At 38.4% G+C, this 26,239-nt stretch overlaps 1 protein-coding gene across 5 annotated transcripts in view; it reads right to left on the bottom strand.

Annotated features, from left to right (window-relative positions):
* ST3GAL6 (ST3 beta-galactoside alpha-2,3-sialyltransferase 6) overlaps nucleotides 1–26,239 on the bottom strand; it is a 1,325,435-nt gene that overhangs the window by 209,493 nt on the left and 1,089,703 nt on the right. The gene's annotated exons all lie outside the window — the stretch shown is intronic.

Genomic DNA, 26,239 nt, shown 5'->3' with positions numbered 1-26,239 from the left:
GAAAACTATAATTCAATGTGGAAAGGGATGATGCAGAAGCAGGGGGAAGCTCAAGAAGCAAGGAAAGACTGGGGTTTTTGATGCAGGCCTTTAAGGAGAATAACAATAATCATACAGAAAATTATTTACATAAAATAGCAGAAAGTACTCTAAGAAGTAAACCAACATAAGAAAAGAGAAAGGAGATTCTGCTGATAGGAATCACTGCAATTAGGGATAGAGGCAATAGGCAAGAGGGGCTGGAATTTATTGGAGAAAACTGGCAAAGTAACCAAGGTATTGGGAACAAATAACCAGAGAAGGAAAGATCATAGAATGTGAAAACGCCAAGAATTTATTTGGACTGCAGGTTAGAAATTGCCTTCCCTAGCAGGGATTGATATCAGAGTATAGGCAAAGAGAAAGAAATGGGGGGAGGTTCTAAGTGAAAGACCCGCACTGAAAGAGTTTTTAATAGAATATAGAACAGAAGCTGCCATTAAGAAAGGAATAATTAGTACAGTATATAACATTGTTCATGGTAACTGTAAGAATCAATCAGAGGAGGTTAGAAAGGGAAGATAGACTGGATAAGCAATTAACAAAAAAAAAATGGGAGGGTAAATATATATATATATATATATATATTATATATATATATATATATATATATATATATATATATATATATATATATATATATATATATATATATATATATATATATATATATATATATATATATATATATATATATATATATATATATATATATATATATAAATATATATGGGTTCCCTACATTAGAACGAAAGCTCGGAAGATCAACACTGACATCACCGACGCCAGAAGGCCAACGGGGCAGTTAACCAACAACTCAAAATCCCGACAGCGAAAACACCGACATGGAAAACATGTGAGCGCGACTAGGTAAGTGTGCGATAGTGAGGGATTTAGGGCTAGGGTGCGTGTAAGGTGTGTGTGCGATAGTGAGGGATTTAGGGTTAGGGTGCGTGTAAGGTAAGTGTGCAATAGTGAGGGACTTGAGGGTTAGGGGCGGATTAAGTGAGTTAGGGTTAGGGTGCGAGTAAGGTAAGTGTGAGATAGTGACGGACCTTAGGGTTAGGGTTTGGGTTAAGGTTAGTGCATAGATAGTTGTCTGTAAGGTGTAGTGTAGGTTTTTAGGTTGTTGGTGTGCTTGTTTTGTGTGTGTGTTGTGTGGAACAGTGAACATTTGTTAATTGTCATTATTGTGGTTTGTTGGGCATGTGAACATTCGTGTTTTTGCGGTTTCGTTCTTGTGGTGTCAGTGTTGTGGGTGTCGGTGTTGTGGACTGTCGGTCTAACGTAGTAGACCCATATATATATATATATATATATATATATATATATATATATATATATATATATATATATATATATCTTACAAATATGAAACAAAATCTAGAAGATTTAGGATTTTTGCCTGGAAATGTTTACATAGATATTTTTATACCCTAAGTAGACTCCAGTGAATTTTTCATCAGGCAAACAGGAAATGCTGTAGGTGTAAAGGGAAGAAAGAGGTAACTGGGAACATATTTTCTGGGATTATGGTGAGTTGGTGGACTTTAAGGATTCCCTGTGGGATGCACTGTTTGAGATGGTGGGTGGGCAGATTGGTCTAATGAGGGAGATGATTTTTCTGCGCAATGATACAGAATAGGAATTGCATAGACATGGTAAGATCTTGCTGTGTCTAATAATGGTGGCTTCTAAAAATGTAATTACTAGAAAATGGAAATCAGAATCTATACCAACTATACTGGAAGTAGTGAATATAGTAACAGAAGTAAAACAACTGGAATTGAGATCTTTAGAAAGGGGTAGGAGCAAACTACATAGGAAAAATGGAAATTGGGGGAACAATACATACAAGGGAATAATGAGGTCTAAAAGGTGGCAGGACTTAAATGAGCTATGTAATGTTTAATTGAGAAAAAATGGTTAGATTATAAATGATGAATAATGTTTGCAACTGGTAGTGTCAGTATGGTTTGTGATGTAAAATGCTTACAACTAGAATTGTGTTGGTGTGGTTTGCTTTCATTTATATAAATGTATGATTGCCTATGTAGTAAGTGATGGTTTAATAAAGATGTTTCTTGTTAAAAAAGGCAGGAATTGAATAATTGATGTAATATTGCTTAGGTTATATGATATATAATATATGTGAAATATAATGTTTATGTAGAGTTCGATTACCTTTATCTGGATGCAAATTTGCCTATGTCACAAGTGATAATTCACTAAAGGTGTTTGAAAAGAAAAAAAAAACATGAACATATTTTGCTGAATTTGGACTGTCACCTGCAGAGAAAGGGGTGACCACAGCACAATATGTTGTATAGGGAATTGGTCCAAATCATGTGTGTTATGAAGATGTGTGCAACATGGAGAGCTATATATGGGGCGATTTTTTATGTGAGACAGGTGAGAGAGAGAAGGGGTGCTGGGGAAGGAATGTAGGAATGTCTGGATGCAGTAAGTTGGACAGGTGAGGAATCAATTGCAGACAGGCAAGATAAACAAGAGACAGGGACTGCCAAAGACACATGAGGTGGGTGAACACCATGGTTGGGAAGAGGGTGGGGGACATTGCGAACCCATGGACATCAATTTGGGTGACAATGATAATCGAGTCATCACCCACTGGACTGTCATCACTGTCACCTCACTGTGCTGATGGCTGCAGTGTATGACATCTGTGTCTTCTTGTGTTATTTAATACAACAATGAAGATCAGTGACTAGATCCAGCATAGCTGTGCACCAACTACGTAGTGCACAATCCTATGCACCCACCCTGGCAGTTCATCGCAGGTGTTAAACTCACAACCTCTGCCACTGTTCCGGAAGGGAGCCACTGGCCTATCCTGTGGAGCAGAACTACCTGAAGGGCCAAGTAGTGCAGGGGCAGCAGAGAGGTGCTACCTGGCCATGCAGCAGATGTGTTGGGCACTGGTGCTGTACCCATTGGAGTGGGGGAAGGAGGATCCTGTGAGATAGGCCTACCCTGCTGTGCTGTGGGGGGAAAAATAAAAAAATGAAAAAAAGAGAGAAAGGGGTTGGGGGTAGGAGAAAAAAAGGAGAACATTAGTAACTTCATATGTAACATACAAAGCACTGATACAAGTATTTGACTCTATTCTATTACCTTCAATTTAAACAGTACCAACTCTTAACAAATACCTTTGTTTACTGTTAAGACTAGCCAGCTCCTAACAGATGCACAATATACTACAGATAGCAGTAAGCGATCCTTGTTGTGTGCTTACTTTGCACATATGGGTGTTCCAGTTATACTGATTACAGTTTACATCAAGCCAGTGGAGACACTGCTTTACAGCTCTGACATTACATTGCAATATCGATAAAAACATAACAGTATTATATATTTGGGAAGTCTGGATTTTGAAGGCACAACCTATGACTACTCTGTTATACTGAATTGTTGTTTTGCCCTCCTGAGTAATGCATGCATACTTTCCAATTACAGTTGAGAAATTAATGCTCAGTTTGATATGACAGTATAACCAAATAAATGTGTCATAACTTTAAATGCTAAAATAAGCCTACTGTTGGGATGCATACATACCACATGCATATCACATTTGTGCCAATCTACAGGCATGGTTTCTCACATTCAGTTCTCTGTGACAGCTGCGGAAAAAACTGAACAGAATACCATTAAGCATACCAGTCCTGACTATATCCAGCTTTTAACTCTGACAAGTAGTCTCTGTAAGTGATATCTTCCTTATAATAGACTCCCTAATCTTGGTGACTGCCCTTTCTACTTTCTGTTGTCTGAGTTGTTGTTGTGCTTTAGAGTCTCCTACAAGTTTAACAATATCCAAGAAAGCCCAATTTTTCCAGATTCTTTTGTTCTATTCCTGTTCATCTCATCTCCTAACCCGTGTCTCTGATTCATCTCCAGTGCACTGTTGATTTTTCGAGTCAACTTGTGTACTTTTTTCTCTCTCTCAATCATTTTCCATTGAAACACTGGGAAAGGATTCACTGTCAGTCTCTTTGTGGTCTTTATTACCAAAATACAAGAAGCAGAATATGCTTTTATTGGACAAACTTTTGTATTTCTTCCTTGCATGTGCTTCATCAAAAAATTATTTTGTTCCTCCAGGTAACAATATTTTGAGGATATTTGAGTACAACTGCTTAAATCCTATGTCTGCTTCTGGGCATGACCTATATAGTGCAAATAATTTATTCCTTGTCTGCCTGGTATACATTGAGTACTCGTTCTCCACAAACCCTTTGCTGTCTCCCACTTTTAGTACTTTGTCCTCCTGCCACAGTTTTGTTAGAGTCAAATCTTTCTGCTGGTAAGATTACATTTTTAGTATTAAAGGTCTAGGTTGTTTTCTCATAGTCAGGTAGCACACATGATGTGTCCTTTCAATTAACTATTCTTGTTGTGGAATACCAGTCCAGTTGCTTATTTGTACTTTCATAAAATTAATACAGTCTGTTTCTTTCAGCTTCTCTGGTACAGCAGAAAATCTAAGGTTTTCCCTACGTTATATTATTTTTGACACGTTTCTTCTTGTGCAGTCTCATACTCAGCCAGCCCATTATTCATTTCAACCTCTGAGTTTTGCTGTTCTTATCACCTTATCTGAATATCTGTTCAAAGCTTCTTCCATTTTTTCAAGCTTTTTATTGTTTATGTTGATATACTCCATCAGTGTTTCATTTATTTTAAGCAGGTATGTGTGCAGCTGCTTTACTACTTTCCTCTAGGTTACTTGAAGTCATGTCTAGAACTTGCACTTTTTCTTTCTGAATAACATAGTACTTTCCCCAGTCTGTGTTTTTTCTTCAACTTTTGTAGCTGATTTTCCTCCAGGTCCTTTATATTTCTTTTTTTTCCTGGCATCTTGGCAGTGCACCTACTTGTCAGTTATTGCAATTTACCCAAAAATCTAGGTCCACTGGCTTTATCTCTTAAGTTTCTGTTTTCCGAATGGGAGAGACAGAATTAAGCTGTTATTCACTGTGCAGATATCTTGGAAGTCTCAGCACTGGTGGAGTTTGTAGTAGACTCTAGAACAGAAGCTGATGTTAAAAAAAATGAGTAATTAGTAAAGCATACACAATATTGCATGATAACTGTAAGAATCATTCAGAGGAGGTTAGAAAGGATTGAGAAGAGAGACTGGATAAGCAATTCAGAAAGAAACAATGGGGGGATACATGTATGTCTCCTAAATATGCAACAAAGTCTAGATTTAGGATCTTTGCTTAAGTGTTTAAATAGGTATTTTTGTACCCCAAGTAGACTCCAAATCATTTTTCCTCTGGTAGAAAGCAAATGTTTGTGGTGTGGTGAGGAAGAAAGAGGTTCTTGGGAACATATTTTCTAGGAGTGTAATGAATTGTCAGACTTTAAAAATTCCCCGCAGACTACTCCTTCAGAGATACTGGGTGATCAAATTCGTGTAGCTAAAGAAAAAAAATTTTGAGCTATGATACAGAATCGTAATTGCCCAGAGAAAGTAAGGCCTTGCCAAGTCTAATTATGGTGGCTGCCAAAAAAGCAATTACTAGAAAATGGAAATACAAGTCTAAACCAACTGCACTAGAAGCACTAAATATAGTAACAGAGATAAAAGAACTAGAAACTGGATTTTTAGAAAAGGGTAGGAGCAAATTACATAGAAAACATGGGAACTGAGGGAACAATACATGCAGAGGAGGAATAAGTTTTACAAGAAGGCAGGGTTTGAATGAGTTATTTAATGTTTGACTGACAATGACTGGATAGATTATAACTGATGTATAATGTTTTCAACTAAAATTATGTCAATATGGTTTGTGATGTACAATGCTTGCAACTAAAACTATGTTAATATGGTTTGTTTTCATTTATGTAAATGCGTGATTGCCTAAGTCATACATGATAATTTAATAAAGATGTTTCTTGTTTAAAAAAAACTCTTACCATTTTGCAGTTAAAACTGCTTGGATGGTTCCTTGAGACAAAAGGATGTAAAGAACAAATAGAAAAAAGAGCAGCTCTTCCTGAGGAGGCTTAGGAATGCCGAAAAATGGGGGAAGGATTTCCAAAGCATGTAATACCTTTGACGAATGATGGGAAGAACCCAAGAATCCTGAGTGATCTGTAACCATTCTGGAAAGGGACAGTGAAAGAGACAGAACTTGGCTGAGGAAGGAGGAATGAAGATAGTCAGAAAGAACGTATCTTGTCTGGAAAAAGAGGTTTCTGAGCTGTAATAGTCTGAATAGACTTAGAAGAAGGAGCCCTTCGAGCACACTTTTTACCCTTGGGAGGAGGGTGAGACTGTCTACAGACAAAGGCAGACTCGGTAGAGTAATTTCTCTGAAATTTGGAATGGGGAAACAAAAATATGTTTCAATTCCTGCATAACCTTACCCTTTTCCTGAAGAGATTTAAAAAGCCAGCAGCTGCAGATCCAAAGAGATTTTTATTGTCAAGAGGAGCATCTATCAGCTTGGCCTTGATATCATCAGGCAGAGGCTGAAGGTGAAGCCAGGAGTACCTCCTCAACACAGGACCAAACACAACAGCTCTAGATGAGGCATCAGCTGCATCATTAACTTTATTTAATGGAATGGTGAGCCACTTGAGAAGAGGACTCTAAAAAGAGAGGGCCAAATTTGGCCTTCCCCTTAGAATCAGAAAGATCTAAAATAACCTGAAAAGCCTGACAGAGAAGAGACAAAATATACCTGGACATATGGGTCTGGTAATTGACAGCCCTGAAGTTCATAGTAGCAGTGTACACATTTTACTCAACCCTTCCATACTTCTGCTGCCCTTGTCAGAGAGATGAGGCTTTGTAGAAAGCAAAACCATAGAGGATTTACCTGAAAATACAGACATAACATATGGGTCAGCTGAGGGGCATTTGTAAAGAAATTTGCAATCAGGAGCAGGGGGGCTGGGAATCAGGAGCCTTAGAAGCTTCAGAACAAGTATCCAACAAGACAGTAAGAACAGGAGGCAGAGCAGAGTGCTTGGGAGACTCCATTTGAAGGAGTTTATAATACTTCCTTTGAGCATCAGAAACCTGGGCAAGGTTCCGCTTAAAAACTCCATCATACAGGAAACAGTATCCCAAAAGGAAATCTCTTCCTCTGAACCATAATCCAAGGGAGAGGAAATCTAGGAGAAAAAGCCACAGGTTCCTCAAAAGAATCTGCTTCCTCATGAGGTGAAACCTGCACTCTAGGCCTCTTAAGAGGAGTAGAAGACTAAGGGGGGCAGGAACAGACACCCCTTGAGGATGCTTCAAAGCCATAAGGGCAATGAACAAACAAACAATTGAGTTTAGCTACATGTGTCGTCTGCTTATGTGTTGACATGCTTCTATATATTGTGCCCAAAACTTACAAATACATGACCCTGTGGGAAATCACCATGTTGAAAGGAAATATTATGGGTCAGACATGACGTATGTTAGAATCATGTGAACTTCCTGGGTGCCACGCATACGCATATATAGATGCACACAGAAATGCACATGTGTGCACACACACAAGCAGACACATACATGTGCGCACGCACACACACACACACACACACACACACACACACACACACACACACACACACACACACACACACACACACACACACACACACACACACACACTCCTTGGAAATAATGCACAGTGCATTGCAGATTACGTGGCTGTTCAGAAATATTTCTCTGTACATGAGGCCATGTGGAGCCTTTCTTGCCACAAATACCATCTGTTGATCCATAACCTTGGAAAGCTGTGCTACACTATTTAAAGCATGCGCAGTGCTGGCTTTTTCCTTTGCAGTAATGGGAAACCAACACACTTGTGTTCAATATTACCACTGCTGCAGTAGCCTTTAGGCTGTATGGGTTATGCCTTGTGAAAAACTCAGCAAATGGCAAGCTTCCAAAACCTCTGGCTACCTCCTTCACTTCCATTCTGAATGCTGATTGGTCAACCTTAAGGGGAAATCAGCACTCGGGCAGGAACATTCTATAGACTTTCTTGTTAAGGCAAAGCAAGATAATAGCTTAATCATCCTGAAGTAAACAAACAAGTAATCACCAAAGTATTTCCAACTATAACTATAAACAATAGCAGGGGGAGGAGGGTGGGTGTGTCTATAATAGTGAGGAATTTGAACATCAACTGTTTTAAGCAAGTGCAACTTATATGACTGCACTATGTTCATCATTCCCATTGCTTGTCATAGCTTTAGGTATACGGGTTGATTACCAAAACATATACAACCTGGAAGGAGGAAAGATATGGATCTAGGAAGCCCCTGGAGAGTGGTCCTACCAAAGCCAGTCCTGGATCTAGAGAAAAAATCCAGTTTGCAATGATTGGTAAAGTATGTAGAGAGAACCATACAGCAATCTCTAGAAAGATTATAGAGTTCACCCCTTTCCAGTATGCCACTGAACAAGACAATGCCCTTGCAGAGTGAGCCTTAATACTGTCTGGAACTGGTTTACTGTGATGGGTACAACAAAAAGTAGTAGCCGAGGACAGCCTTCTGGAAATAGTCCAGTTTTGGCATGTGTTGTCCTTTCATAGTCTCAATATAAGAAACAAACAGACAAATGGTCTCATGTGTAACACTCCTTTCATACATAAGTAGCGGGTGTGTGGGCGGGCTTACCCACCTCCTAAAATGTGTTTTTGTTTGCCGGACTGGACCCTCCTGGAATTCTCATAGTTCAAGACCTTAGTCAGCTCCCATTCCCTGGCTCCCTTGGTACTGAGAATCTCCTTACCTGCTCTTGGTAGATTCATGTCCTCCATGACTATTCTGGGTCCCCCATGAAAATTTCAGTCTTCCTCTTACTGCACTAGTTTATTGTCTTCTCCACTATGTCATACTAATCTCTTGTTGGTTCTGGTGGGTGATAATATAGCAATAACCCACGCCTGGGTGTGGGTAATGCTGGATTTACCCACGGTTGGCGTGGTTTGGTCGCCCGAGGGACCAAACAAAGACAACCGTGGGTAAATCCAGCATTACCCACACCCAGAAGTGGTTATTGTTATATAATGCCATTATTTAAGAAAAGAAATAATTACTTTTCTTAAATAATGGCATTGTATAATGCCTCTTTGCTGCCCTTCCGCACCTGTCTGGTGTTCACGGCAGTTCTGATGTACTGCACATGCCTCACGCAGTACATCAGAGTTTTAAAAGCAACGGAGAACGCAAGTTCTCCGTTGCTTTATTGTTCGCTATGTTAAATGGGTTTAACATATGAGACAGCTTTAAAATAAGTAACGGAGATCTCCGCTGCTTATTTTAAAGCTCTCGCCATGTTAAACTCATTTAACATAGCGAGACAAGTTTAAAGCAACGGAGATCGCAAGATCTCCGTTGCTTTACATTGTGTCGCTATGTTAAAGGAGTTTAACATAGCGAGACAGCTTTAAAAGCAACGGAGATCTCCGTTTTTTTAATCTGTGTCGCTATGTTAAACTCTTTAACATAGCGAGATTAGTGTTATACTAACGGAAAAGTCCAGGCGATCGGACCTTTTCCGTTAGTATATTGAGGATTTACGGGCACGCTGGTTGGGCTAGCCAATCAGCGCACGCTTTTAGGTAGGCATTGTATAATATAGCAATAACCACGCCTGGTGTGGTAATGCTGGATTTACCCACGGTTGGCGTGGTTTGGTCCCGAGGGCCGAGGGACCAAACAAAGACAACCGTGGTAAATCCAGCATTACCCACACCCAGAAGTGGTTATTGTTATATATAATGCCATTATTTAAGAAAAGAAATAATTACTTTTCTTAAATAATGGCATTGTATAATGCCTCTTTGCTGCCCTTCCGCACCTGTCTGGTGTTCCGCGGCAGTTCTGATGTACCGCGCATGCCTACGCAGTACATCAGAGCTTTGGGCAAAAGCAACGGAGAACGCAAGTTCTCCGTTGTTTATTCTCGCTATGTTAAATGGGTTTAACATGAGACAGCTTTAAAATAAGCAACGGAGATCTCAGTTGCTTATTTTAGCTGTCTCGCCATGTTAAACTCATTTAACATAGCGAGACAAGTTTAAAGCAACGGAGATCGCAAGATCTCCGTTGCTTTAATGTCGCTATGTTAAAGGAGTTTAACATAGCGAGACAGTTTAAAAAGCAACGGAGATCTCCGCTGTTTTTAGCGTCTCGCTATGTTAAACTCTTTAACATAGCGAGACAGTGTTTATACTAACGGAAAAGTCCGGCGACGGACCTTTTCCTTAGTATATTGAGGGATTTACAACGGGCACGCTGGTTGGGCTGGCCAATCAGCGTGCACGTTTTTAGGGTAGGCATTGTATAATATATGTGTATATCTATACAAATATATATCTATATATATATATATATATATATATATATATATATATATATATATATATATATATAGTGAAGATTGGGTGTCAGTTAACTATTAAAAAGTTTTTAATTAAAAGATAAATTAAATTAAATACAATTACACTCTTTTCAAACCCTTGGTAATAAAGTGTTACACTGTAAAATATATATAGTTTCTTTATGCAATAATTTATCTTTAAGTACATTATCCTCAGCAAATTTACCCTGCCCCCACTTACTCCTTAGTCATACTTTGTAATAATAAAGCATTACTATGATGGTAGTATTGAAAATGCATAGCTACTGCACTGTCTGCTCTCTGCTTTTATATGTTTCTAATATGTTCCTTTAAGCTACATTAAAAACTCTCTCACTCTCACCAATATAAAATAAATTACATGGACATCTGAGTGCATAAATAATACCCTCTATAATACATGAAAACTTGTTAATCAGGGAAATATATTCCTATTAAAGAATAGTACACTGAGATTTGCAAATTGTTCAAAACAAAGATATTTTTTCTGATTCTGAATAATAAATAGTGGCACTGAATCCCAAACATGCAACAAAATCTAAGATTTAGGATCTTTGCCTGGAAGTATTTATATAGGTATTTTTATACCCCAAGCAGGCTCCAAAGAATTTTTCCTCAGGTAAACAGCAAATATTGTCGGCGTAATGGGAAAGAAAGAAGTAACTGAGAACATATTTTCTGGAAGTGTAATGAGTTGGCAGACTTTAAAGATTCCCTGCAGTCTGCACTGTTGGAGATGCTGGGTGAGGAAATTGGAGTAACCATGGAAATGATTTCTTTGAGCTTTGTTACAGAATTGGAATTATCTAGACTTAGTAAGGCCTTGCTGAGTCTAATTATGATGGGTGTCAAAAAAGCAATTACTTGAAAATGGAAATCAAAGTAAAACTAACTTGACTAGAAGTAATGAGGATAGTAACAGAGATAAAGCAACTAGAACTTGGATCTTTGGAAAAGGATAGGATTACATGGAAAAAATGGGAAATGGATTAATACATGCAGAGGAGGAACAAGGTTTGGAAGAAGGCAGGATTCGAATGAGCTACGCAGCGTTTGAATGACAATGACTGGATGTATTAAAAGTGATGTATAATGTTTGCAGCTACTTGTACTGGCACTGTTTGTAAGGTACAATGTTTGCAACTGAGATTGTGTTGTCATGGTTTATTTTCATGTACATACATGTAAGATTGCCTATGTCATATATGAAATTTTAATAAAGATGTTTTTTGTTTTAAGAAAAAAATAATAGCACAGAGGATTGCTGGGACAAAGAGGTTTTATTTATTTATTTGCATGCAGTTATACAATATCTGGTATGACTCTGGTCTTGTAGAGTTGACCCGGCCTTGAAAATCTTTGGAAAATTTGCCTTTATATGCTAGTCAAGAACATTTATTTCTATATGCAGTTTATGACTTCACTATTAAATGATGAAAACGTTGAACTATAATGGTACGTTGGACATTAGGAACAAAGCAGTTTCAGTCAAGTAGAGCAGTGATACTGCTTTAATACTGGTGAGCACTGTCTTATCATTTTAATACTGCTTTAATACTGGTGAGCACTGTCTTATCATTTTAATACTGCTTTAATACTGGTGAGCACTGTCTTATCATTTTAATACTGCTTTAATACTGGTGAGCACTGTCTTATCATTTTAATACTGCTTTAATACTGGTGAGCACTGTCTTATCATTTTAATACTGCTTTAATACTGGTGAGCACTGTCTTATCATTTTAATACTGCTTTAATACTGGTGAGCACTGTCTTATCATTTTAATACTGCTTTAATACTGGTGAGCACTGTCTTATCATTTTAATACTGCTTTAATACTGGTGAGCACTGTCTTATCATTTTAATACTGCTTTAATACTGGTGAGCACTGTCTTATCATTTTAATACTGCTTTAATACTGGTGAGCACTGTCTTATCATTTTAATACTGCTTTAATACTGGTGAGCACTGTCTTATCATTTTAATACTGCTTTAATACTGGTGAGCACTGTCTTATCATTTTAATACTGCTTTAATACTGGTGAGCACTGTCTTATCATTTTAATACTGCTTTAATACTGGTGAGCACTGTCTTATCATTTTAATACTGCTTTAATACTGGTGAGCACTGTCTTATCATTTTAATACTGTTTTAATACTGGTGAGCACTGTCTTATCATTTTAATACTGCTTTAATACTGGTGAGCACTGTCTTATCATTTTAATACTGCTTTAATACTGGTGAGCACTGTCTTATCATTTTAATACTGCATTAATACTGGTGAGCACTGTCTTATCATTTTAATACTGCTTTAATACTGGTGAGCACTGTCTTATCATTTTAATACTGCTTTAATACTGGTGAGCACTGTCTTATCATTTTAATACTGCTTTAATACTGGTGAGCACTGTCTTATCATTTTAATACTGCTTTAATACTGGTGAGCACTGTCTTATCATTTTAATACTGCTTTAATACTGGTGAGCACTGTCTTATCATTTTAATACTGCTTTAATACTGGTGAGCACTGTCTTATCATTTTAATACTGCTTTAATACTGGTGAGCACTGTCTTATCATTTTAATACTGCTTTAATACTGGTGAGCACTGTCTTATCATTTTAATACTGCTTTAATACTGGTGAGCACTGTCTTGTCATTTTAGCAGCTTTAGAGAAGCAATGCTAAAAACTCCAAAAGTTATGGCTAGTAACTAATTCACCTGATTCTGTAGCTGTATGCAGACTTATTTTACATTCTAATGGAATGTTGAAATAAACTGTGGGTGAAGCAGGTTTATGTCATTATAAGAGTAGAAAAATAGTGTGCAGACATGCTGTTTCATTATCACCACAGCATAGGAACAGTGGAAAAAAGTCTCCAAGAAAGGGTAGCTTTTACTGGAGAAACTGTTGTATATGTAAAATGTTAGCAAATCAGGGTAGTGTGATGTGTGAGTGGAGGAGAGAGATAAAGCCCTAATTACAGCCTAGGTGACCAGGTTTGGGTATTTGATGTCATGGCTGGAAGAATGGGCTGGGTCTTGATCAGCACCTAGCTCATTGTTCCGCTCATGACTTGATCACTGCCAAAGCGCAGGGACAGAAAGAGTGGAGGCTGATGCAGGAAGGTCACGGACATGATTGCCCAAGCTGGTGACAGCAACTCTTGCCAGCTATATGAAGGAATGCATGCAAACTGATGAAGGATAATTGGCAGTCACTATGGTGATGTAGGTACTCATACAGTAAATAGTTGTCGTTATCAATCTGTCTGCAAGTGCACCAAACTCCTTGATGTCTGTCTGTCTGGGTAATGCCCCCCAGTCCACCAATGGCTGTTGTGTTAAGGGATCTGAACGGAAGTTCCTCACCCCTCATTATACCAATCATAGAGTATAATGCCTCATTTGACATGTACCTCACTAGATACCTGCAACAGCTGGAGAGGCCACAAAAGTACCTCACAAAGAGGATCCAAGCCTTGAACACATGTTCTACATGGACAGACTCAAAAAACTCCAGCTATTCTCTGTCTCATATCGTTTACTAAGAGGCGATCTCTGCTTGACTTACAAAGCCATGTCTGACCCAGCTCTGTTAGAAATGCTCCATCTAAAGAAATCCAAATACCTCCACACCACATGCTCCAGAGACCTCAACCTCATTAACACAATCAACAGAACTTGCTGGAGGGACAGGTTCATAACCCAGAGACTGCCCATGCTCTGGAATAGACTTTCCATACATGTCAAGCAGAGCACCTCATTAGCCCTCTTCAAGAGAAATCTTGATGAGTGGATGGGAAATAGAAAATTCACCCCGGGGATCACTCCACTGGTTCTACTTGATAGAGGCACTGGGAACTAATGACGGGCAGCACAATGCCAGGGCACCTCTATGGGCTAGGCTTGTAAAGGCCCCAGGGCCATTAGCCTAGCACACACCTATGAACCTATGAACCCCTCAGGAATGAACTGGCTCCAATCAGATAGGGGGTAGCTCACTGGTTGGCAGACAGAGGGGGAAGTGTCTAGGGAAAAAATAATTTAAAGTCAGTAATGTACAACAGGAATTCAACAAGATATTTTCTAAACTGCTGGACAGGAAATATGATATATTTATCAGTATACATATGTGGTTTATTTTGTATTGGAAACATAATCAGTGTAGGAAACAATGTACAAAATATGTTGCTTTGCCTAAATTTTTATGTGAAATCAATGTTTCATTTGTTCAAGATACTATATGCTTGCAAAGTATTTTTGTCACTGCTATTCGGACCCAAGTCATGAGTGAAAAAGGGTCCTTGGACTAGTTCACTCACCCAGTTAACAAACTGAAATGAGTACTTTAATGAGGTACTCTGAAAGAGAAACCAGTGCACTTTATGCTTATGTGGAAGGCAATCTGAGTCTCTCTCTCCAAATGCAGAAAAAGGAACATATTACTCTTTGTGTACATTTATACGTGTATTGATAGAAAGATTCTCAAGATAGTTGTATGTATTAAGAGTGAACCATCTGTTTTTGTCTGTACAATTAATGCATTATGAAGCAATTTCATGAATTTGAAAAGCAACTCTTATAGGAAGCCACATATCCTGTGTACGCATCGATACTGATCCTTTACAGGGGAAGCAATTATTTTTATCATCTGTGATGTCATATTTTAAATCCATATATAAACTTTTAAATTTGAATATTGGGTAAACCTTAAATAAGCTGTGTAAGACAAAAATAATTGATGTTGGTGTTCTTCGACCTGTTACTTTTCAATGAATAAAGAACAACCGTTTGTAATGCTGTGCTGTTTCTTGAATTTTGCCGTACACCAGCTTGTCATCACCTTCACTCAGTATTGTGAGCATTCTGTTTGTATGTTGTCCTGTTCTCTAAGTTTTAGTTCTCTTTAATAGTACATACAGCGCACTAGGGCTGCACAGTCATCTCCCAGAAAGAAAGAATTTTCCCATGGCACTTTTCTTTTCAGAACGATCGTTCGTTGCGGTTCGTACAGAAAGGGACCGCAATGAACTATCGTTCGGAAAAGGGGGAAGATGTCAGCAATTGTTGTTAGAAAGTAATTGACAGCTTACATTTGAATCTGTTTGCACAAGAAATGTGGACAAAGCCTGTACGTAATAATGGAGGTTAATGCTCAAAAAATAGGGACAGGCTTTAAATACTGCTCGCATAAACTTAGAAAGTGGCTAGAATAACACGTTTTGTGTTAACATACATTTTCTGAATGCTATCAAGTCTGAAACTGAAATAGCTATCATTTACTGAATTCAATCATAACTGAGGTGCCAGAAAAGCACACGTTTTATGAGGAACACACCAAAAATACAAGGCAAAAATTTGGACGCTCTGTGAAAAGTTTGATAGCTGAGACTTACGAGGGCCAGTTAATATAATACATTGCTGTTACTGTGGGCAGTGTTTAGAATATAAGACGACACCATACCAAAATACATTATGCAACTGTTTCTAGTGTTAAATGTTTGCTTTTAGAATGATCATTCATTGTGGTTCCTACAGAAAGGAACCACAGTGAATGATCATTCTAAAAAACAAAGATTTAATACGTAACTGAAATCCCATGTCATGCCTCTCAACCTGCTAGAGCAACAGATTTGAACAAAGACTGAGATGATGAGGGATAAAGTACTAACAATTGGAGCAGATCACTATTGCTACAAAACAGGATTAGTGATAGCTTGGAGTTTCTAAAGGATATCTCAGGTAAAAGAGGCACAATGAAGAACAGACATTCTAAAAAAATTTTACTGTAACGAGCAGTTTGCACTTTTAAATGCTTATCAAGTGCTCGTTACATTAGCACTCGTTTTTTTTATATTGTGATTTCTACATAAAGTATAAACTTATGACATGTGAAGTCTCTGGAAAAAAGATCTGATTCCGACAGGAACGGAAAAAGAAATAGCAGTTGACACTGGGAGGAAAATGAAGACTGGAATTTAACGAAACACAGGGAAAAAAAGAGACTGTGGGTGGGAATGCAAGTAACATGGTAAAGTGGGAGTGCTTTTGCTCAACTTTAGTGTGGACCTGAATTTTAAACTCTGGGATTGTCCCTTTAAGTAGCATTACCCTCAGATTTTGCTTGCTTGTACCTGTTACGCTGGTGAATTTGTCATTTGAACCTTGCCTAAAAAAGGCACTATAGGGGTGGCAAGAGCCTTAGCCAGTATCCGGAATCCCAAGGGCGACAAGTGCAGACCATCTCTGGCAAAGCATCGTGGTCTGTCTATCATGTCATCCCAGGATTAATCATCTAGATTACAGTCTTGTGACTGTTACCTCATCAGTTCCTAGAGCTTTAAACACAGTCTTTTTCTGGAAGAAAAGAAGCAGGTACTACTGCATTTTCTTTCAAGCTAAGTGGACCACTGTTGTGATTTCTCTTTGACTTTGTGAAAAATAAATCTGTTTATTTGTTTTTGTTTACCAGCGTAAAGCACTGATCTCCATGGACCCTTTCAAACCTAGCCTGGAAGTGCTTTTTTTTTAAGTGACTTGCCCAGAGTCACACAGTTTTACAGGCTTTACAGGCTTTACAGGCTTACGGAATCAAACCCTGGACCACTGGACAACAGGAAACAGTTTGTTAACTGATCTGTAATTCTCTGAGCCAACTGCCTCTATGCTTTATATGTCTTGCCTACAGTGTCTCCTTGAACTTTCACATATCAAAATATAATGTAATACAATATAATATAATACAATATAATATAATGCAATATAATATAATATAATATAATATAATATAATATAATATAATATAATATAATATAATATAGTCCTACATCTTGAAGGCAAAGGTATTAAAGTCGAGTTTCATTGATTTTGGCACTTACCTCCTGCAGAAAGTGTATGCCTCCTAGAGCTTTTTTGAGACCCTCAACCCAACACTATAAAGGGTTTTACCCTTCCTACATTTCACGATTAATATAAACCTACACTGAGAATTGCACTGTTTCCTGGAGAAGGTAGCAAACCTCAATTAAATGAGAGTTTGATGAGATTACCTTCAGTAACTAAGCCTACACACTTAGTAAATTCACGCATACACACCCAAACACACATTTTATGTATGCATACATATACAAGTATATACATATAAATTCCCTGTAAGATAGAATTTCACTTTTGCTGAAAGTGTTCTGCTGACTTCAACATTGTCAAATGTTGGGAAGCCAAGTGCAATGTCAACAAAGTTGGATAAGGGTCTGCAGATAAGTGGGGTTTATTTTCCTAATGTGGAACATTTGAAGATACCAACAGATTTGTCATTGGAAGTTAGGAGTGTGTATGTGCATTCATTTCTGGACTATGATTAGGATAAGGTTTAGGTAAAGGTTTAGGTCTAGTGTGTGTGTCTATGCAACCATGTGTGGGTTAGGGTTAGCTAAGGGGATAGACTTATTGTTATGCCTGTGTATGGTGCATGTGATGCATGTCTCAGCATATGCTGTGCAGTGCTAGTGTTACAGAAAGGGTTTTTGTAAGTTAAGATGCAGGGTTAGGGTTAGGAGTACAGTTAAGGTTATGGTTAGCAGGTATTACTGCACCACTTTACTAACAACTATTAATGATAACCCTTCATCTTATCTAAATAAAAACCCTTTCATAGCATTACCACAATTCAGGTGAATTTGGTCTGATTACAATTGTGTTTTTTTTTTGTTAAGACTGTAAAAGGAAAGTGGTTATGGTTAGGGTTAGCAGGTATTACTGTACCACTTTACTAACAACTATTAATGATAACCCTTCATCTTATCTAAATAAAAACCCTTTCATAGCATTACCACAATTCAGGTGAATTTGGTCTGATTGCAATTGTGTTTTTTTTTGTTAAGAATGTAAAAGGAAAGTGCTTTGCTTTTTGGAATTTTTTTTTTTTTTGTGTTTGATGTGGCAAACCATTCAGTAGCACTTACATCTCCTGTAGTAGAGGCTGATGTTATATATGCAAATAACTCCCTAAAAACATACAGTTGTTTCAGCTACATGGATTCTAAACACCCATGACAATTTACTTTTGAAGTTTTCATGTGTACATTCAGGAAAATAAAAGACAAACAGCATCAGATATAGACATGCATGTTTCATTTTTTTCACCTCATCAGCATAAGAAGATCATATGACTATACTTTAGAAACACAGAGTATGAAATCAAGCTTGATGTCCATAAACATTAGGGTGCCTGTAAAATATCCCATATACCATCCAAACCAAAGGGCAAAAATACCACACCACAAACAATTCAATAAAAACTGCAAGAAAGAACCAGCCAAGCTAGAATTTTCACTGTGTAATATCTTAAACTTCCTGTATTGAAGCCCCATGGGATATATGCAAATGACTCCCAAAGGGTATACCAGTGTTCAGCTACATGGCTTCTGAATGCCCATGACTTTTACTTTTAAAGTTTATATGGGTACATTCAGGCCAATAAATCCAAATCCTGCTAGCTACACACATGCATGTTTCAGCCTTTTTTCTGATCACATCAGATTCAGTACTGGATGATGAGATTGTTTGACTATACTTTAGAAACATAGAGCTTCAGATCAAGCCTGAAGTTCATAAACATTAAGGTGTCTGCAAAATATCACAAATAATATCCAAACCAAAGGACAACAAGGTCACACATACAAACTATTCTGCAAAACCTACATGAAATACCCAGCCAAGCAAGCACCTTCACTGTGTAATACCTTAAACCTCCTGTAGTGGAGTCATTTGTTAGGCTGAATGTCTGAAATATTGAGCAGTCATGTGTTCACAATTCAGAACATCAGAGCCACTTTTATACCATTTGGCTATATTTTTGGGGATCAGGATTTTACCCTTTCCCCATATGGTGAGATCTCGGAATTGGTACATATAAGTAGCAAGGCATGTGGTGGAGAAGAATGCTTCCCCCTACATAAAAGATGTATTTTTTTTAAATTTAAATGTTTTTTTGTTTTGGGATTTTGATCATAGGAATCCAGAGATGTATGGATATATAGGAAACTTGTGACCAAGGTCATAAGAATTAGATCCACTCTGTAAACCAAATATTCCCAGACTGCTATGCATCCTTCCCCTATCCCATAATGCACCACAGTGCTAACCCTCTCCAGATCACAGGTTAGCCATGTGAAACCAATTTATAAGGACTAACAAAGGAAAGGGATGGTGAGTGACTATGTTACACAGGATAGATCAACTTTTCCAGAGCTATCATTTTAATAAGTAAATTAGGTAGACTTTGTTTCTGGGAAGAGGAAGTCCATCTTTGGCAACTCATAGAACAGAGTGCAGATCTAGAACAACCGGGTGGCTCCCTAATGAGAATATACCCTTAATAAAATTTGCTTCAAAAGATGTTCTACACCTGGAAATTAAATTTGGGCTGTAACTGTTTACAAACATACCAAAGTTGAACAACATAGCTGCAAAAAATATATATCATAAGTTGCCACATTCCAAAAAAACACAAAAATAATAAAATATATAGTAGTGTGTGCATTAGGGACTGCTGGTAAGGGCATTTTACATCAGATTTTGTTGCTTAAAATGTAATTAGACAACCATCTGGCAAGTGAGATCTTTGAAGTTTTATTGTCTGCTTTCATTGGTAGAAAATGAAATAAATAGTTGTGGGTTTATTGTGATGAATTTGGTTCTATCCACATAATATCTTAGCTGACAAAGTCCATGCATGCAATGAAGCAAGTACTTTACATAGTTTTAAGAAGAATGGAAAGAAAGCAGGTCAGTGGATGTACTGGTAAAGATTTGTCTCAGTGGCAACCCTTAAGGATAAAGTAAGAGTTACTTCAGTCAGAGACACTGCCTTTATTAAGGACTAGATATGGATATTTTACAGACACAGCCTATAATTCTGAAATCCTTTTGGTTGAAGTCATCGCCACTAGCAAAATGATTTTCATGTAGGAAACTTTAAATGTACGGAAAAGGCAGGCTCTGAATGACCATACATCGCTGCAGGTTATGTGTCCATAGGTGAATACTAGGCTGACTGCTCTAAAGGGCTATTTTAAGCCTAGGTAATATCCTTTGGTTAGAATCATAGGATTGTAGCATCATAGAAAGTTACTAGGCTATTGGCCCTAAGGCTTTTACAAGCCTAGCCAAGAATTTAGCCTATGTTCTGACAAGTCAGTATCCAATTCCCGTGTCCAGCAGGGACACAGGCGGAATCCCAGGGCTGTATTTTCTCTTCTCCATCCAGTTATCCAGGTTGCACTTAAAAAGGATTACAAACCTTGTATCTATGAGGTAAAGACCTTAACCATTATGCCAGACCATTCTCCAGAACAAAGCATAACTGCCAGGGAGCCTCCGCATCACTAGTGGAGGTCTGAGTAAGAAGGTACTTATAAAAAAAGGGTAGAACCCTCTATAAGGGTTAGAAACAGTTGAGAAGTAGATCTCAATGGAAGAGAAACTAAGTCCTGTACCAGAAATATGGGCAAGATAGTTCAGAACAGATGGAACAGATGCTGAGAATGGACAGCCAATAGCCTTGGTCCAAAGAGAAAAATGTGCTCATTTGTTGTTTTACATCGTTCTTTTGAAAGGATTTCAGAATATGAACCACCTATGCAGAAAAGAAGGGATTATTGACCACTAATGGAAGTGGAAAAGCCAAGTGGCTCATTAGAGGGAGTAGCTGTCTCGGTAAGGTTTGCCAGTGGATGGGTCAGCAAAGTTGTTGAGGGTTTCAGAGGCTCCCCCAATAAATTGAAGGTGTTACATAACGAATGAGATGAGCTGTACCTAATATCGTTTGTGGAATGTTGTCTTCTGCATGCATTTCTTGATCAGCGGCAAAGCAGGAATAAATGTAGAGGAAACCAGCTGGTCACTTGTGGACTACAGCTTACCTTGAGGGTGTCCATGATGTAGGAGTGAAGGATAAATGTGTTATATTGGTATTGGCTGAGGAGGTAAACAGGCTGCAATATAGGAAACCCCCTCTCATGAAGATCCTCCAGGCTATTAAAGGGCTCAGGGACCACTCACAGGGCAAAAGAGGGTAAATGCTCATTTTGTGTCCCAGTAATCTGGACTCTCTGGGATATGAGTTACAAGTGGAAAACAGCTACAGGTCATGGCCCCTTTCCAAACCATAACAACCTTCCTGCATAAGGGGTATGATCATGTGATCATGTCCTTCCCTGTTTTGTTGATATATCATACTACAGCCATGTTGTATTCCTGTGTGGTAATAACTTCCTGAGAGAGAATTCCTAAAAAGCCTGGAAGAACTAACTGCCATTTTCCACACTGTTTATGTGAGGGATTTTTTTTATGATGTTCAAACACTTTAAACCATCAGCAAAATGAAATAGCTCCCCACTCTCGGGCTGGGATATCCATTACAACTGTTGTCAATGGTGCACGTGAAAGGTATTGCCAAGGTAGAAAATGTACAGAGCTGTCCACTACAGAAGGTGGTACCTGAAAGCCTGAGACATGTGGATCTGATTAGACAAAGGCTGTGCATTCTTAGGCTATGTGACCCAAAGAATCCAGGGAAGAACACTCATGTTATGCCTCTCATGCTGAACCACAGGAATAACTGGTACTAGAAAAGCTACTACCTTAAGACACTGCTGTGGCTTTTGCTGATGAGGCAAGTGATGATACTTTGAGCTGAACAGACTGAGTTCTGTCTGTGAGGAGTCTTGCTCTGCATGTGTTGCCCCCCCTCCAGCAGCCCATAAACATTAGATGACAGGCTTGCTGTTATTTTGCTATGTTAACAGTTATCTCCACGGTTTTAAATAATGTGATCAAAATCTCTCTCAATGATATCAGAGTTGGACAGGACGGGGCATCTAGGAGACAGTCACCCAAGTAAGGATGTTCCTGATTTCTTGACATTTCTGGTGAACACCCACCATGGAAATATTTTTGGTAAACACAAGGAGACTGATATGAAACCAAATGGAAAAGTCCAGAATTGGTAGTGACTGGCTTCAACTTGGAAGCTTAGAAGCCCCTGTATTTCTTTGCAATCTTTATGTGTAAAAAGGAGTCCAGGAAGTCGAAACAGCACATCTAATCTCATTCTGATAAACAAGTAAGGACTGACTGTACTAAGACAAGAATAATTTCTTTGCAGACAGACATGTTTAGGCCACTTGAGATTTAATATTGGTTTGAACACACACTCTATGTTACTTGTTTCTAATGGAGGGTAGAACATCCACCAGAAAAACAGACTGGAGTTAGGGTTAAGGGTTATCAAAAAAGGTATCTCATAACCCCTAGATATAACTGTCCTTATCCATCTGTCCTTGGTTATGATTTCCAAGATGATGAATGGAGAGACAAGCATTGCCTGATTGCTTCTTGAGGGGAGCAGTTGGACAAGAGCTTATGACTACTGCTTACCAGCTGTAGATGAACCACGCCTCCTTGGGGATTGCTGAGAATTTCTGTCTTTGGGTCTATGTTAGCCTAATGCAAAACTGTTAGGACCTTTTTTAAATACTGTGTAGAAGAGAATTTGATTTCTTGGGAGGGCACTTGACAGGATACCAGTCTTCATTCCCTTGACTGCAGGACTGAATAACAAAAAAAACTCAGGTTTTGACTGCTCATTTATTTCTACAGCATTAATATTCTACCATTGTGCCTTTTGTTGTCCGAAATAGACTCTGACAAAATTATTACTACCATCATATAATCTACATATTTTATTTTTATCACAGCAAAACACTTTTCCATGTCTAAAGCCACAGCAGTTACACAGGATATGGTTTCTCTGTAATCATTTGTTACCAGACAACATCTTATGTAAATTTCTGTTTTCACTTTTATTATTTTTAAACATTCTAGGCATGTTTTCAAATTATTTTCAAATACAGTCTCAGGTCAGTATTCACAGATAATAATTGTATAAAACAAGGTAGAAAACAGTGATGTAAACAGAGAAGGAGCTTCAGAAATACAAGTGGGGGGCTGTGTTAGGGTACAACGAGTGTGTTATGCAGTGTATGCAAATGACTGTATAATGATTTAGAAATGAGATTCAAGATGCAAATGAGGAACAGTAAATATGCAAGTGATGCCATCAAACATGGCAGACGGTTCAGAAACATAAAACTTATAAAACAGGTGTGCTAAACTATAGTGTTCAGTTATTCAAACTTATAAAACAGGTGTGCTAAACTGTAGTGTTCAGTTATTCAAAAAATGAAACTGCTGGTATCCAGAAGGACAGAATGTTTGGGATAGCAGCAGCTACAGCAGAGCCCATTACTGCAGGTCTGCGGCATGGCATGCTGTAGCCCTCTGTGACAATGCAGACAGGACTCTCAGTGCCTAGCTTGCCACCACTTAACTGAGCAGCAGGTCACAGACTTCTTCCATGTGAATATGGATACAATATGGGAGCTTGTAGAACTGTGTTACTGGTGTGTGGAATCAGCGATGATGTATAGATAGCCCATCCCAGTAGATGTATAGTTAGCCCATCCCATTGGACACTAAAATATGTGTACCTTTAACAGTCGTGACTACAGAGATCTTTCAGTAGCCTACAGAAGGCACACTAGGAATTTCAAAGGCATCAGCCTTGCATATCTTCTACCAGTTTCTTAATAATATGCTGCAGGAGAGACACAAATGGTTCCCAAGGACTCCAGAGGAAAGAAACACCAGTAGGTAGGCATTTCACATCATTGTCCACTTTCATAAGGTTCTGGGAGTCACAGATTGCACACAAATTACCATCAAGGCCTCACCAAGTCAGGAAGGTGTCATACATATCAACAGAAAAAAGGCTTCCCCTCCTTCATTTGCCAGCTGTTTGCAATGCCCAGACCATCATCTAAGATGTTTCTGTGCACCATATATACAGTTACTACCCAGTCAGGTACCAGAGCACATATAATGGTATCACCACTGTGTGTTGCAAGCAGTAGTATTGAGAGGGTGGGGCAGGAGGGGCAACTGCCCTTGGCACAAAATGCTGGGGGAGAGATCAGCTGAACCCAATCTTTCTTTAATGCAATACCATCTTTTAAAAGCTGGTATTGCATTTGTGGTCAAACCCCACCACTATAGCTCTGTGTGTGTGTGGTCTAAACTGTTGCAATGCTACATTGTAGCAAGCAGTTTAGCAACTGTATGTGACATTTGTAAACAGTTGCTACAATTTATAAGATGGAGTTTTTTTAACTAAAACATGAGTGTAGTAGCTCTCTGGTCCAGCAGGTTATGAACTCTAGCAACTGTTTGTTACATCTAAAGTCCATTCCTTTCCAATAAGGCACTGTAGAGGAAAATACCCTGGTGGAATGCGCCTTTACCTTGCCATAGTGGGTGTATCAAAAAACAATACCAGGGGACAAACAACATGCAATGGTTTGCTTAGACATAGTATGATTGTTCTTTCCTCTGTGTAGGAAATAAAAAACGTTTTAGCCTTCCTGAAGGATTTTGCTCTGTCAAGGTAGTACCTGAGCTGCTGACGGGCATCCAATGTATGAAGTATCCACTCTCTCTTATTGTTAGGTTTTGTGAACACACTGATGTTATCAGACTTACTGAGGGTAAATTCTGAGACCACTTTCAGCATGAAAGTAGGGTTAGTGTGTAACACAACTCTATCTCAGTGGAAAATCGGGTAAGGTTGTTCCACCATGACAGCTTGCAGCTCAGGGATGTGAGTCATGTGATGAGGGTTTGGCCTTGAGTTTAGAGTAAAGGCTTGATGGGGAACTATTTCTCTGCCTCATGTGTACTTACTGTACCTCTAACACTTAATTTTTCATCTTTTCAACGGTCTTGCTGTAATCTGGGCAAGCCTTTAAGTAGGCCGAGAATAAGCCTGAGAAGGACATGTATGAGCAAGACATGCAGAGCTCCAACTATGCCATTTTTGTTTCTGTATTTCTTTTTCAAATGTTGACCAACTCTCTAACAATAGTTTATTTAAAGCATGAAGTTATTCTTGATTCTGTACTTGCACATTTCAGTTGATTTGCATGCCACTGGCCAAGCAGTATAATTTGTCACTCATTCATTCATTCATTCATTCATTCATTCATTCATTCATTCATTCATTCATCCATTCATTCATTTATTTAACATTTGTTTACTTTTCTTCAAGTCTTGGTTCAAAATGATGACCACACAACCATTAACATTTATGACATCATTCCACTGGAGCTTAGAAAACCTGAAGTGCTGGATTCAGTAGTGGAATTAAGTATTAATGTGATTCAGCAGGGGGGGTGCAAATCAGTATGAATACAGTATGCCATTTTTATAGCATATCCAAGGAAGCCATTAAGGCATTTAACACATTTTTTTAAGAGGAGGAAAAAGGCAAACTTATAGTATTGAAAAGTAAATTCCAGTGATACTACAAAGCAAGGAACTAACTACCTTATATTAGGCATTTATTTTTTATAAGAAGTCAGAGTCCAGGAGACTTTTGATGCTTGTGTTACCTTTTGTCCTGGAAACTGTGTGCACAAATCCAGACTGTGAAGAAGTCTGCAGTAATTGCTCTTGGTGAATGCCATTAGAAGGGAGAACCAAGATTGCCTGGGCCAATTGACAGTCACAGCTCTCAAATACCTAGCATGTGACAGGGCTTTCTGTTTGTTCTTAAAAACCTGGAAAAAGGCTATGCAACATCACAGTACAAAAATTACTACAGCATAAACGCAAAAGTAAATTAAAAAATTCCCACAAAACTAAAGCAATTGCTAAGTCAATGACAGAAACATAAACAAA

Source organism: Protopterus annectens, chromosome 5.part0 (assembly GCF_019279795.1).
Source record: "Protopterus annectens isolate FY-2018-M chromosome 5.part0, PAN1.0, whole genome shotgun sequence".
Lineage (NCBI taxonomy): Eukaryota > Metazoa > Chordata > Ceratodontiformes > Protopteridae > Protopterus > Protopterus annectens.
Note: the sequence above shows the minus strand (reverse complement) of the source record. Positions and strands in the feature narration are given on the sequence as shown.